The sequence below is a fragment of the Vulpes lagopus genome, chromosome 7 (assembly GCF_018345385.1).
Source record: "Vulpes lagopus strain Blue_001 chromosome 7, ASM1834538v1, whole genome shotgun sequence".
NCBI lineage: Eukaryota > Metazoa > Chordata > Mammalia > Carnivora > Canidae > Vulpes > Vulpes lagopus.
The window spans coordinates 7,851,785-7,866,599 of record NC_054830.1 but is presented as its reverse complement, the minus strand read 5'-3'; the positions used below and the strand labels follow the sequence as shown (position 1 = coordinate 7,866,599).

The following is a 14,815-nucleotide window of genomic DNA, read 5'->3' as shown; positions in this document are numbered from 1 at the left end:
CAAAGACACGGAGGAACTCTAAGCACATATTTCTTTTGCTTTAGTGAAAGATACCAGTCTGGGAACATTCTCTACTGTATGATTCCAACCATACGACATTCTGGGAAAAGACAAAACTTTAGAAACAGAAAAAGATCCGTAGTTGCTGGCAGATGTAGATGAACAGTAGATTTTTAGGGCAATGAAACTATTTTGTATAGGACTATAATGGTGGGTCTGTGCCATTATTTTCAACGTCCATAGAATGTCCAACACCAAGAGTGAGCCCTGATGTAAATTGTGGGCTTTAGTTAGTAATGTATCAATATTTCTTCATTCTTTATTCTTCATCGGACACTAATGCAAAATGTTAGTCATGGGGGAATGGGGAGGACAGTGGGGATATGGACACTCTTTGTACTTATTGTTTAATTTTTATGTAAAACTTAAACTGCTCTGTAAATTAAAGTCTATGAATTTTTACAAAATGCATGTCCCATCCCAACTGCCTAGGACCAAGTCCAGGGCCCCCGGTCCAGTGACACTTCAGTCTTTCCTCTGCTTAGATGCCCACACTTAATAACATTTGAGGTCCCCCCATCCCCATGCTGGGTCCTCCAGCAGTCTCCCCCTTTGTGATCACTGGTCTTCCCAGCTTCTGGAGGAGGGTGGTGATCTAGGCAAGATGTTGTGTGAGGGTCTAAGGAACCCAAGTACCGTGGACAGGAATGAGAGCTGTATATTTTTAAGTCCTTTTTTAGGTTAATTGATCTTTAACCAGATCACCAGAATGATCACCAGATTCACCAGAACGAGCTGATGTTGTTTCCCTTTAAAGGGAATGAGGGAAAGAGACCAGGAAATAAGAAATGGAAAGGAGGGATCCCTGGGTGGCTCAGCGGTTTAGCACCTGCCTTTGGCCCAGGGCAAAATCCTGGAGACCTGAGATCGAGTCCCATATCAGGCTCCCGATATGGAGTCCGCTTCTCCCTCTGCCTCTGTCTCTGTCTCTCTCTCTCTCTGTATCTTTCATGAATGAATGAATAAATAAATAAAGTCTTTAAAAAAAAGAAATGGAGAGGAATTAAAAGACTTATGACTTCGCTCTAGTTTCCACAGGAACACTTAAATGGCTTTAAATGCTGAACCTGCCCTCAACAGGATTCAGTGTGTAATAATTCATCATGAATTAATCACTAAAAACCTATTTGTAAGCATAAAATTTCTGTCTCTTATCATCTTAAGCCCTTAATAAACACACTCTTAAAATTCGATCAGTTAATTAATTTGAATTTAAATAAAACAAAAAAAATCAATCAGTATTTTGGCAACAGGCACTATTTCCCTACAGAGCCTCAACAACAAAAGGTGAAGACAAGGGGGGGCATCGCTCTGGTGGCCGGTCACACCTGCATCTGAATCCACCAGGGAGCCCTGCGCATGTGAGAAAGCAGCTCTGTCAGTAGCTGGCAGCAGCCCCTCAGCTCAGTAAGGCCACTCTGTACAGGGGTCCCTCAGACCAAAGAGAAACCACGTGATTCTCAAGCCATTCCCCACTCTTCTTAAACCCTGATTTCTCATTAAACCAGTCAAAAGCATCATTGGGCAAAGAGATGGTGGCATTGCACTCATGGGAAATCAGGACTTGGGGCTACTTTTTCTCCCGGCTCTCCAACTGCCAAGCTCATCTCTACAGATGGCAGATCCAGCTGGCACTTCAGTTAGCAAACTTTTTTGGGTGAGATTGTGGACAAGCCCCCTTAAATGCTGAGGCACGAAAAACCTCAATTCCAAGGAAAACAACTAGTCATGAAGCTCTGGTTTTTATTCCAAAGGAAGCAAACTGAACTTTCCCCTCCAGGTGGTTTCCAGATCAGCCTTAGTTCAAGGCAAAGACCAGATCAACCCTAGCACTGGGAACAGTGCATTGGAACAAAGGGGGAAATGGTTTCTACCAACCTGGGTAGAGAGAAAGGGGGAATCTGGCTCCCTCTCGTGGTCACCATGTGTCACACACTCGTTGGCGGCCCCGCTTCATTGCCACCTGCCATCATCATGCACCAAGTCATCTCTGAGGTTACCAGCACATCTTTCAGTAGGTGCATAAATATACCGTGGTCATCCAAATAGTCAAATATATAGAGATAGAGAGAGATAGAGATAGAGATAGAGATAGAGATAGAGATAGAGATAGAGGTTAGAGATAGATAGGTAGGGGTAGAGACAAAAAATATATATGGAGAGAAAGAGAAGTTATAGAGACAATGAAAAGATCAGGGGTTGCAGGGGAGATACATGAGCAGAGCATAGCAGAGTTTTATGACAGTGAAATTATTCTGGATCATAGTAATGGATACGGGATCTCGTGCCTTTGGCAAAACCCATAGAATGTTCAGCACAAAAACTAAACCCTAATGTAAACTATGGACTTCAGTTAATAACGTATAAATATTGCTTCTCCAGTTGTAACAATGTTCCCCACTAATGCAAAGTAATAGAGGAAACTAAGAGGTGGAGCAGAGGGGATTTATGAGAATCTTCTGTACCATACACTCAATTTTTCTACAAACCTAAAATTGGGGTCTATTTTTTTCTGATGTCTATTTTTAAAAAAAAAAACTTTATTTGACGCATAATATAAAAACTGATACAGAAAGCAAGTACTGCATGAAACCAGTTATAGGAGGTTCATAGAGGATCTATACACAGATCTACAGAAAGTAGATGGTGGGTGCCAGAGTTGGGGAAGGGGAAAATGAGGAGTTCATGTTTAATGGGGATGGGTTTCAGTTTGTGGGAAGGTGCAGAGTTTGGGAGGTGGATGGTGTGGACCGTCAGTCAACAACATGAATGTGCTTAATGCCACTGAAATGTATGCTTTGAAATGGCTAAGATGGGGGGGCAACCTAAATGGCTCATTGGGTTAAGACTTAATTTCAGCTCAGCTCATGATCTCAGGGTTGTGAGGTCGAGTTCCACGTTGGGCTTTGTGTGGGAGGTGGAGCCTGCTTAAGATTCTCTTCCCCCTTCCTCTCTCTCTGCCCTTCTCCCCCCTCTAAAAAATTAAAATATAAGTAAATGGCTAAGATGGTAAATTTTATGTGATGTGCATTTTACCACAATTTTTTGAAAGATGCTTAGAGGGGGGAAAGATCGTACAATTCTTTGAAGACACTATGGGAAAAACCCTTTCTAGGGCAGCCCTGGTGGCGCAGTAGTTTAGCGCTGCCTGCAGCCTGGGGTGTGATCCTGGAGACCCTGGATCGAGTCCCACATCGGGCTTCCTGCATGGAGCCTGCTTCTCCCTCCGCCTGTGTCTCTGCCTCTCTCTTTGCTCTCTCTGAATGAATGAATAAATAAATCTTTAAAAAAAAAAACACCTTTATAGAAAGGGTTTTTTTTTTTTTAAAGATTTCATTTATTTACTTGAAACCAAGAGATAGAGATAGTGAGAGAGAGCACAAGCAGGGAGTAGAGGAGAAAGCAGGCTTCCCACTGAGCAGGGAGCCTGATGCTGGGCTCGATCCCATGACCCTGGGATCATGGCCTGAGTCAAAAGCAGCTACCCAACCGACTGAGCCACCCAGGTAACCCAGGAAAAACCCTTTCTAAAGTTAGCATGGGAAAAACCTTTCCAACTGTGGCTCTAGAGCTACAAGATTAAATATTGATAAACTCAACTATATGAAAATAAACTTTGGGGCTCCTGGGTGGCTCAGTTGGTTAAGCATCTGCCTTTGGCTCAGGTCATGATCTCAAAGTCCTGGGATCAAGCCCCGCCTGGGGCTCCCTGCTCAGCAGGGAGCCTGCTTCTCCTCCTTCTACTGCTCCCCCTGCTTGTGCTGTCAAATAAACTTTTTTTTTTTTTTTTAATAAACAGGGGCACTTGGGTGGCTCAATGGTTGAGCATCTGCCTTCACCTCAGAGTATGATCCCGGGACCCTGGGACCGAGTCCCACATCGGGCTCCCTGCATGGAGCCTGCTTATCCCTCTGCCTGTGTGTGTGTGTCTCTCTCTCTCTGTGCCTCTCATGAATAAATAAATAAAATCTAAAAAAAAATAAAAAAAAGGAGACCCCAGAGAGCTCCCGTGTCCCTTCCACCACGTGAGGGCACAGCAAGAAGTATCTACAATTCAGGAGAGAGCCCTGGCTCCGCCGGGCCAGCACTCAGGTCTCAGACTTCCAGCTTCCAGAACTCTTTGAGAAACAAACACCCGTTTTATAAAGCACTGGGTCTGTGGTATTTTGTCGGGACACCCTGAACGACCCGAGACAGAACCTCGGCCCGGGCCATTCCACACTTTAGCTACACCCTGGCGTCCACAGCTTCTCCGCGGGAACTCCGGTAAGGACCCCAGGCCCCGGGAGCCACCCACCCACCCCGAGGTCAGGTGCAACTTCCTGTGTCCCCACGGCCTTGCAGCCACTTGCTGTTGGCACATCTCTGCCAGATTGTGGTGACTGTCATGTGGCCGACTGGGATCCTTCTGGATGCTTGGCTGAGACCAAGGAAAGAGGCTTCTGATCCCCACTTAACCAATTCCACTGCCTCATCCGGGGCCTCACCAGCAGCCAGCAAGCAGGGCCCTCAAGGGCCGGCCTCTCCTCAATCAACAGCCTCTCAAATGCTTGAAGATTAGGAAGATGGGGCGCCTGGGGGGCTCAGTTGGTTAAGCATCTGCCTTCAGCTCGGGTCATGATCTCAGGGTCCTGGGATAAAGTCCCGTATCGGGCTCCCTGCTCTTCAAGGAGTCTGCTTCTCCCTCTGCCCCTCCCCTGCTTGCTCTTTCTCTCAAATAAATAATAAATAAAATCTTTTTAAAAAACGAATACAAAGATCAATCACTGAACCAGCTTTTTAAAGAAACCTGGTTAATGAACATTTCTTACCATATCCTGTTCAGGGAGGTCATACCGTTGGGGTATTCACCAAACAGCTTCCTTGGACAGATTTTTTTGTTGTTGTTCCACTGACCTTTACCTCCTGCCTTTGATGCTGTTAAAAAACAAGAGTAATACCTTTAACAAGCTCCAGTAAAAGTCTAGGAGAAAATGTAAACTCAGGGGCATGGGACAATGGGACCTAATTTCTTTTACTAATTTCAGTGTTGTTTTAATTTTATATAGGGGGCATATTGCCCTGGGGGAAGAGGAGAGTTCTATTCACAAGAGCCCAGAAGTGGAAACAACCCAGATGTGCAATATTTGAATAAGGAGTAAACCAGATGTGGTGGAGCCACACGGGGGACTATTAGTCACCCATAAAAAGGAATGAAATCCTGTCACTTGCTACAACATGGATGAACGTCGAAAACACTAGGCGAATAAGAGATCAGACACCGAAGAGTCACACAGTGTAGGATTCCATCTGTATGAAATATCCAGAGTCGGTAAATCCATAGAGATAAGCAGGCTGGTGACAGCCAAGGACCAGATGGCGGGGGGCATAGCAAGTGACTGCTTAGTGGGGGGTGCTCTATGTGGGGGCGATAGAATGTTTTAGAAATAGAGGTGGTGGTCACACAATGCGAAGGTTCTGAGTACCACTGTATGGTACGCCTTGAAGGGATTAGTTTGATGCTATGTGGGTTTCACCTCAATGAAAGTTAAAATAAACAGTTGACAAACGTGGAGCCTTACCCCTGCCAACCACCCTCGCACTTTCCCCCTGAGCTTTCCCCTTGTTTTCCTTGAGTAACAAGGTCAGTGGCGTGAGAGAAAGGGGCCGGGGGTGGAAGGCCTGGGATCTCCCTGACAGCGCAGCGGCTCGAAGGATGTTGTTTCGGCAGGTCCTCCGTGGCTGCAGGAGACGTGTGGTGCCGGGTCCGCGGAGCCTAGGGAGTTCTTGGCCGCGTGCCTCGTCTGACCTCAGCTGACCTGGAAGGGCCATCCCCACAGGTATGGTTCCTAATAACAAGTGGCTGCTCTTCGTAACAGCTGCCAGGTGGGGAAAGGACACTGAGCCTTCCAGCTGCCCTCAGGGAAATCTTAAAAGGGCAAGGCCAGGACTTCTCCTCGGGATGGCAGCTGGTTCTCCATAAGCTCCATCTGGTAGGTCATGATGCATCAGTGACAGCTTACGTGAGATGCCAGTGTCTCATGAGCTCCATAAGGTACAGGAACAAAAGTATTGGGCGGGGCAGCCCGGGTGGCTCAGCAGTTTAGTGCCGCCTGCGGTCCAGGGCACAATCCTGGAGACCCGGGATCTAGTCCCACGTCGGGCTCCCTGCATGGAGCCTGCTTCTCCCTCTGCCTGTGTCTCTGCCTCTCTCCCTCTCTCTCTATGAATAAATAAATAAATCTTTAAAAAAATCCACACACACACAAAAGTATTGGGCAGCATTTCGAGGCCCCTAGTGACATCATTGATTCAGGCATTGAGCAAAAATCCTTAGATGAGAGGCACCTGGCTGGCTCAGTCGGTAGAGCTTGCTCCCTCTTATCTCAGGGTTGTGAGTTTGAGCCCCACATTGGGTGTAGAAATGACTTAAATATATTTTTTTATATAAATATTTTTTAAAAATCCTTTGGGGCACCTGGGTGGCTTGATCAGTTAAGCATCCAATTCGATCTTGGCTCAGGTCTTCATGTCTGGGTCATGAGTTCGAGCCCCGCGTTGGGCCCCAGGCATGGAGCCTACTTAATAAAAAAGAGAGAGAGAGAGAGAGAGAGAGAGAGATGCCTGGATGGCTCAGCAGTTAAGTGTCTGTTCTCTGTTCAGGGTGTGATCCTGGGGTCCTAGGATCAAGTCCTGCATCCGGCTTCCTGAAAGGAGCCTGTTTCTCCCTCTATGTCTGTGTCTGCCTCTCTCTCTTTCTCTGATGAATAAATAAATAAAATCTTTAAAAAAAATAGATGAAAGGCAGAAAGGAAATCTGACAGTGGGGGGCCCAGCCTGGACAGCCAGTCCTGGCATGTGTCCCGATGGGATGCAGTAGTAACCAGAGCACCCACTTGAGCATGCTGGAAGCTCTGGGAGCGGTGGTTTGGTGACTTGACTGTTTAATGGCATCACCTGGGGAGATTTCAAAAGTGTGGTTGCCTAGGCCCCTGCCCTGGACAGTGACTTCACTGGCCTGATTAGGTCATACTCCCCAGGTGGACCCACTGTGCATCCTGAGTTGAGAACTGGTTTGCAGGAACTGTAGGGACAAAGGAACAGTTGAATGGCACAACCAGCTGACAGATCCATAGTGGGATACAGCTCACAATGGCTAAACCCATTTCTGCTACAGGCCAAAGTATGGGGGTGGAGAGAGTTCTCTAGGTTAAAAGGAAGTTAAAACAACTAAATACAATGTGCGGACCTTGTTTGGTGCTAGATTCAAACAGATCCAAATTTAAGAAGACACGTTGAGACTGTCAGAGAAATAGGATCATGGACTGGCTTCAGATGATTCCAGAGAATTACTGTGGATTTTGTTCAGTATGACAAGCATGTTGTCACTGTATAAAAAATTCACACTGTAGTTATAGGGGTGAATTGATGTGATGTCTGGGATTTACTTTAAAATACTCTAGCAGGGGACACCTGGGTAGCTCAGCGGTTGAGCGTCTGCCTTTGGCTCAGGGAGTGATCCCGGAGTCCCGGGATCAAGTCCCACCTCGGGCTCTTTGCATGAAGCCTGCTTCTCCCTCTGCCTGTGTCTCTCTGCCTCTGTGTGTGTGTGTATCTTATGAATAAATAAATAATCTTATAAATAAACAAACTCTAGCAGGGTTTGTCTGGGTGGCTCAGTTGGGTAAGCATCGTAAGCATCTGCCTTTGGCTCAGGTCATGAGCCCATGGTCCTGGGATCAAGCCCCACATCAGGCTCCCTGCTTAGCACGGAGCCTGCTTCTCCCTCTCCTGCTCCCCCTGCTTGTGCTCTTTCTCTCTTTCTCTGTGTCAAATAAATAAATAAAAATAAAAAATAAAGCACTCTACCAAAGAGAAAATTAAGAAAGGACTCCTGACCCTAAGATGGCCAAATCTTAACTGTTGTGTTGGGTGATGAATATGTATAGAGGCTCAAACATACTTAAGTGTTTGGAATTTTCCAGACAAAAGTTTTAGAGCTTTGTTAGCTATTCTAAAACCTTGATGTCCTATTGGTGCTGCCTCTCCACTCAGGTGTCTCCCAAATCGGTACCTCTCATGTGACCAAATTTGGAGGACAGTGATTGGCTGAGAGTTTTTAAGAAGCCACATGCTTGGGGTGCCTAGGTGGCTCAGTGGGCTGTCTGCCTTCTGCTCTGGTCCTGGGCTCTCTGCTCAACAGCCAGCCTGCTTCTCCCTCTCTTTCTGCCCCTCCCCTCTGCTTGTGTGTGTGCATGTGCACACACACACACACACACACACACGCACACTCTCTCTCTCTTAAATAAATAAATCTTTAAAAAAAGAAAGATGCCTGTTCATGCCCTTCCACCCGTGGTCACTTTTAGAGCCCCTGGCGTCAGGGTAGAGCAAGTCTAGAAGAGCCCACCATGCACACTCAGGTGATTACAGCTGAGCTTGCTCCAAAGCCTGAACTAAAGTGAGTCATGAGGCCCCTGGAGCACAGAATTTGGGTAGACGCTGCACTTACTGGACTAGAGAGGGAGTCCTCCTTAAAGCCTATGCCATAGGCACCTTGCTTTGCTGTACGCTAATCCAGGTCCTACTGCGTTGGATGCCTCAGTACAATTCCCAGGAAACTAGGGTACTGGACAAGGTCCCAAGGCGAAGCGGGTGTCACTGCCCATCCCCCGCACCCCACGAAGTCTCAAGGAGAGGACCAGGCCTCTTGCTGACAAGGTGGGTGCAGGTTCGAGCGATGTGGTCCCTCCCTACAGCCCTGACTTCAGCTACTACCCACCTACCATCTCTAAAGAGCAGTGTGTGCTCTGAAAAAGGGATGCGTGCTGACTGCACTACCTTCGCCACCCACCGCCTCTCCAAACAAAAGCAAGGGGTGGCTGTGCCCTTCCCACTGGGGGGAGGCCAGGAGCCGCTTCTGAGCCAAACCTCTGGTGCCCTCTGCCGGACGCCCTGATTACAACAACCTGCTCAGAGGACTTCAGCCAAGCCCTGGACTGGCTGGGAAAGCTGAAATAATTAAAGCCCATTAAGAATAAATTTTAAGAAAAAGGGAAAACTGGAAAATGTTCCTCCTGAATTCCAGTGTCTTTTGGCTCTGAGAGATAAGTTCCAGGCTCTGCCGCTCATCTGTTTACTGAGCACTCCCCAGGGGCAGCCCTGGGCCCGGTGCTAGGTCCCCGCCACCTGGGCTATGGGCAAGGCTGGGGAGCAGCAGCCCCTGGGGTGACGGGTCAGGGAGGGGCACGGATTCAGAGCTAGGATCTTACCCAGGCAGACACACACATTGTGGAATGCAAATGCATGCTGGGTACCAAGTGCTTTCTTGTGGTTTTGATATTTCTCACAATCCTGGACAGAATCGTTCCCATTTACAGATAAGGAACTTGAGGTCTGAAATCACTCCACCTGTCCTCGGTCAGTCACAAAGCCCGTAAATGTGATTCAAATTCTATTTCTTTAAAAAGATTTTATTTATCTATTTGTTTGTTCATTTATTTTAAAGATTTTATTTATTCATGAGAGACACACAGAGAGAGGCAGAGACATAGGCAGAGGGAGAATCAGTATCCTCACAGGGAGCTGGATGCGGGACTTGATCCCTGGACCCCAGGATCAAGCCATGAGCTGAAGGCAGATGCTCAACTGCTGACCCACCCAGGCGTCCCTAAGATTTTATTTATTTACCAGAGAGCAAAAGCAATCACAGAGAAAGGCAGAGAAGCAGGCTCCCCGCTGAGCAGGGAGTGTCAGGGAGTGAGAGGCCTGTGTCCCTGCCTCTCTCTCTCTCTCTGTGTGTGTCTCATGAATAAATAAAATAAAATCTCTAAAAAAAATTTAAATTTATATACCATATATATATGGTATATATATATATACCATATCATTGACTATAGTCACCGTGCTGTATCTTACATCCCCATGACCTACTCATTTTACAACTCAAAGTTTGTACCTTTTGACCTCTTCACCCATTTTGCCCACTCTGCCCCCATTCTCTGGCAATTACCAGTCCTACTATGTATCCGTGAGCTCATTTTTTTGTTTGTTTTTTCTTTGCTTTTCTGGCTTTTTTTTAGATTCCACATATAAGTGAGATCATTTGGCATTTGTCTTTGTTTTACATACTTCACCAAGCATAATGGCCTTCAGGGGACCATCCGTGTTGTCACAAATGACAAGACTGTCTTATTTTCTGTGGCTCAGTAATAAAATTTTCACATTTCACCACATTTTCCTTATCCATTCATCAACTGATGATCAACTGATATTTCCATATCTTGGCTATTGTAAATAATCCTGCAGTGAACATGGGGGTGCAGATACCTTTTTGAGTAAGTGTTTAATTCAGATAAATATCCAGGGGCAGATTTGCTGGATCATAAGGTAGTTCCTTTTTCTTTTCTTTTTCTTTTTTTTTTTTAAGGTTTATTTCAGAGAAAGACAAAGCATTGGGGGTGGGGGGACAGAGGGAGAGGGAGACAAGCAGATTGCCTGCTGAGCAGGGAGGTGACTCAGGGCTCCCATCCTAGGACTCTGAGATCATGACCTGACCGAAATCAGCAATCAGAAGCTCAACCCAACTGAGCTACCCAGATGCCCCTAGATGATATGTTAGTTCTATTTTTAATTTTTTGAGGAAACTCCATCCTATTTTCCACAGTGGCTGCACTACTTTACAGTCCCAACAGTGCGTGAGGGTTCCCTCTTCTCCATGTCCTGGCCAACATTTGTTATTTCTTGTCTTTTTGATACTAGCCATCCTGACAGGTGTGAGGTGATATCTCATTGTGGTTTTGATTTGCATTTCCCTGACGATGAGTGATGTGGAACATCTTTTCATGTGTCTGTTGGCCATCTAGATGTCTGGATGCCCATTATTTTTTTTTTTTTGAAAATTTTATTGGGATCCCTGGGTGGCGCAGCGGTTTGGCGCCTGCCTTTGGCCCAGGGCGCGATCCTGGAGACCCGGGATCGAGTCCCATGTCGGGCTCCCGGTGCGTGGAGCCTGCTTCTCCCTCTGCCTATGTCTCTGCCTCTCTCTCTCTCTCTATGACTATCATAAATAAATAATAAAAAAAAAATTAAAAAAAAAGAAAATTTTATTTATTCATGAGAGACAGAGAGAGAGAGGCAGAGACACAGGCAGAGGGAGAAGCAGGCTCCCTGCGAGGAGCCTGATGTAGGACTCGATCCCAGGTCTCCAGAATCATGCCCTGAGCCAAAGGCAGACGCCCAACCGCTGAGCCACCCAGGTGTCCCTGGATGCCCATTTTTATTTTTTTATTTTTATTTATTTTTTAATTTTTATTTATTTATGATAGGCACACAGTGAGAGAGAGAGAGAGAGGCAGAGACACAGGCAGAGGGAGAAGCAGGCTCCATGCACAGGGAGCCTGACGTGGGATTCGATCCCGGGTCTCCAGGATCGCGCCCTGGGCCAAAGGCAGGCGCCAAACTGCTGCGCCACCCAGGGATCCCTGGATGCCCATTTTTAAATCAGATTTTTTCCTGATTGAATTGTATGAGTTCTTTATATATTTTGGATATATGTATATCCATATATATATATATATAAAATATGATTTAGAAATATTTTCTCCCGTTTGCTAGGTTGCCTTTTCATTTTGTTGGTTTCCTTTGCTGTGCGGCTTTTTAGTTTGCTGTCATTCCATTTATTTATTTTTGCTTTTGTTGCCGGTGCCCTTGATGCCAAATCCAAAAAATCATCACTAAGACCGATGTCGAACTTACTGCTTGTTTTCCTCTGTGAGTTTTATGGTTTCAGATCATAGGTTCTTTAATCTATTTTGAGTTACTTCATGTGTGTGGTGCACAATAGTGGCCCAGTTGCATTCTTTTGCGCGTGGCTGTCCAGTTTTTCCAACGCTATTTATCGAAGACTTTCCCCTACCCCTAGTATGTTCTTGGCTCCTTTGTTGTAAATTAATTGCCCATATATGCATGGATTTATTTCTGGGCTCTTTATTCTGTTCCACTGAGCTGCATGTCTGTTTGATACTGATACCAACTACACTGTTCTCAGGAAGCCTGGTGCCTCCAGCTTTGTTCTTGAGATTGCTTTGACTGTTTAAGGTCTTCTGTGGTTCTCTACAAATTTTAGGATTTTTTTTTCTACTTCTATGAAATGCCACTGGAATTTTGGTAGGGTTGTAGATTGGGGTAGTGTGGACATTTGAACAATATTCTCCCCATCCATGAGCCCTGAGTATCTTTACATTTATGTCTTTGGTTTTTTATGTTTTTTGTCTTTGTCTTGTAATTTTCAGCATACAGGTCTTTCATCTCCTTGGTTAAATTTATTCCTAGGGATCCCTGGGTGGCGCAGCGGTTTGGTGCCTGCCTTTGGCCCAGGGCGCGATCTTGGAGACCCGAGATCGAATCCCACTTCGGGCTCCCAGTGTATGGAGCCTGCTTCTTCCTCTATCTCTCTCTCCCTCTCTCTCTGTGACTATCATAAATAAATAAAAATAAAAAAAATAAAAATAAATTTATTCCTAGGTGGTGTTTTGATGTAATTATAAATGAGATTGTTTTCTGAATTTGTTAGTTATTAGCGTATATATATATATGCAACACTTTTGAGTATTTTTTATCCTTCAACTTTACTGAATTCACTTGGGTTTTTTTCAAAGATGTTATTTATTTGAGGGTAGCCCTGGTGGCGCAGCAGTTTAGCGCCGCCTACAGCCAGGGGTGTGATTCTGGAAACCCGGGATCGAGTCCCACGTCGGGCTTCCTGCATGGAGCCTGCTTCTCCCTCTGCCTGTGTCTCTGCCTCTCTCTCGCTCGCTCTGAATGAATAAATAAATAAATCTTAAAAAAAAAAAAAGATGTTATTTATTTGAGAGAGAGAGAAAGAGAACGAACACAGGGTGGGGGCAGAGGGAAAGGGATCATGACCGGAGCTGAAGGCAGATGCTTAACTTACCCAGCCATCCAGGCGCCCCCGAATTCATTTGTTCTGTCAGTTTTTTTTTTTTAAGATGTTATTCATTCATTCATGAGATACAGAGAGAGAGAGGCAGAGAGACACAGGCAGAGGGAGAAGCAGGCTCCACGCAGGGAGCCTGATGCGGGACTCAATCCCAGGTCTCCAGGATCACGCCCTGGGCTGAAGGCAGGTGCTAAACCTCTGAGCCACCCGGGCTGCCCTCTGTCGGTTTTTTTGATGGGGTCTTTAGCGTTTTCTGTATCATCTGCATATAGTAAGTTTTACTTCCTCCTTTCCAATTTGGATGGCTTTTCTCTTTCTTACCTAATTGTTCTGGCCCAGGTCAATCACAAAGCTGGTGTGAGAGCTGAGACTCAAACTCTATTTTTAAGTCCCACTTCTTCCCCAGACCCTAATGCCCTTATGAAGAGAAAGTTTGTCCACCTTGCTGTTTCTGGTACTGGGTGAAGCCTGGGGGATCTCTTCTGGGCTGACCAAAGGATGAGGAGCCAGTCCTGCACTGTTTCCCTCTCCCCAGCAGGACCAGACAAGCTTCTGCCCACAATGAACACAGGCATCATCCCATTTAACTCTCTCAGCATTTGCTGGGGCCCATACTGGACTGAGCACTAGAGGGTGTCGGGAGCTCAGCAGCGAACAAGACACCATCCTTTGGGAGCCTGTGTACACCCCAACATCCAGTCCTTGTTCCATCTACCAGTTCCAGTCCATGAGCTTTACAACTCAGAAGGCAAGAGGAACTAGAGAGGGAAGCAAAAATATGGTAAGACTCCACTGGGAAAAGCCAATCTTGCAACCAAAGACAAAGCCACATAGACTTTAGGCCTACACTAAGCCCCTAAATCCCTAGAACACTAAGAGCTGTTTAGTTTGTTGCCAACAACTCCTCACAGCTGTAGGGGGACTGCACAGAACACACTCTGGCTGAATGTTAGAAGAGGCATTTAATAACCAACACAAGCAGTGAGCAAGTGCAGCTCTCTTTCAATACTTCTGCTCACGGTGAAGAAAGAGTCTCACTTTGATGCTGATGTGTCTTAAAGCTTTCCCTGAAGTTAGTTAATATCTGTCTTGAACAAAAACATCAGGATTTAGGCCCAGAGCCTTTGGCAGGTAACAGTACAGGACCATAGTTTAGTATCATTTGCTTTTTGTTCCCATTACATTTCATTTCATTTCTATATTCACTTATTTCAGTATTCAAGTTTTATTTATGGCTAATGATAGCAGCATTTAATAATTCCTGGCAAGATGTTGTTAGGATCCAATACAGTACCCCAAGTTTGAGGATTAAGGCACAGGGTTGGGAGTTACCATTTGAATCATAGCTCTGCCACAGCCTTGGAAAAATGAGCTTTTTGAACATCACTTTTTCCATTGTAATAATGAAGATGTTGACTTACAAGATGCTCCCCTGTCCCAAAAATAAGGATATAAAAATAACCATGTGTCCAGCATACCCACAATGGAAAGTCTGAGTACCAAAACTGAATGACAAAATACATGAACTCAAATGTCACAGTAAAGATGGTTGCTTCATCTAATGGGGGTTTTTTTTTACTTTTCTTTTTAGTAATCTCTATACCCAATATGGAACTTGAACTCATGAACCCAAGATCAAGAGTCAGTCTTGCTCTTCCCACTGAGCCAGCCATGGGTCACCTAGGTTCACGGAGGTAATCTCATTCCTCTATCCATTTTTAAAGTAGGGTTATCACAAAATACCAGCTCTGTAAACTAACCTATTCCATTCAATAGTATTCTGGGTTTCCAGGGTGACTGAAATAATAATCTGTG

The 14,815-nt window shown here is 45.6% G+C and overlaps 1 long non-coding RNA gene across 1 annotated transcript; it reads left to right on the top strand.

The window, feature by feature from the left end:
* The first annotated feature begins 5,114 nt into the window (after positions 1–5,114).
* On the top strand, positions 5,115–14,727 carry LOC121494926. The gene is made up of 4 exons (XR_005988932.1): positions 5,115–5,371; positions 5,771–5,879; positions 13,539–13,781; positions 14,592–14,727. It is a non-coding gene; the product is annotated as an uncharacterized LOC121494926 (long non-coding RNA).
* The last annotated feature ends 88 nt before the right edge of the window (positions 14,728–14,815 follow it).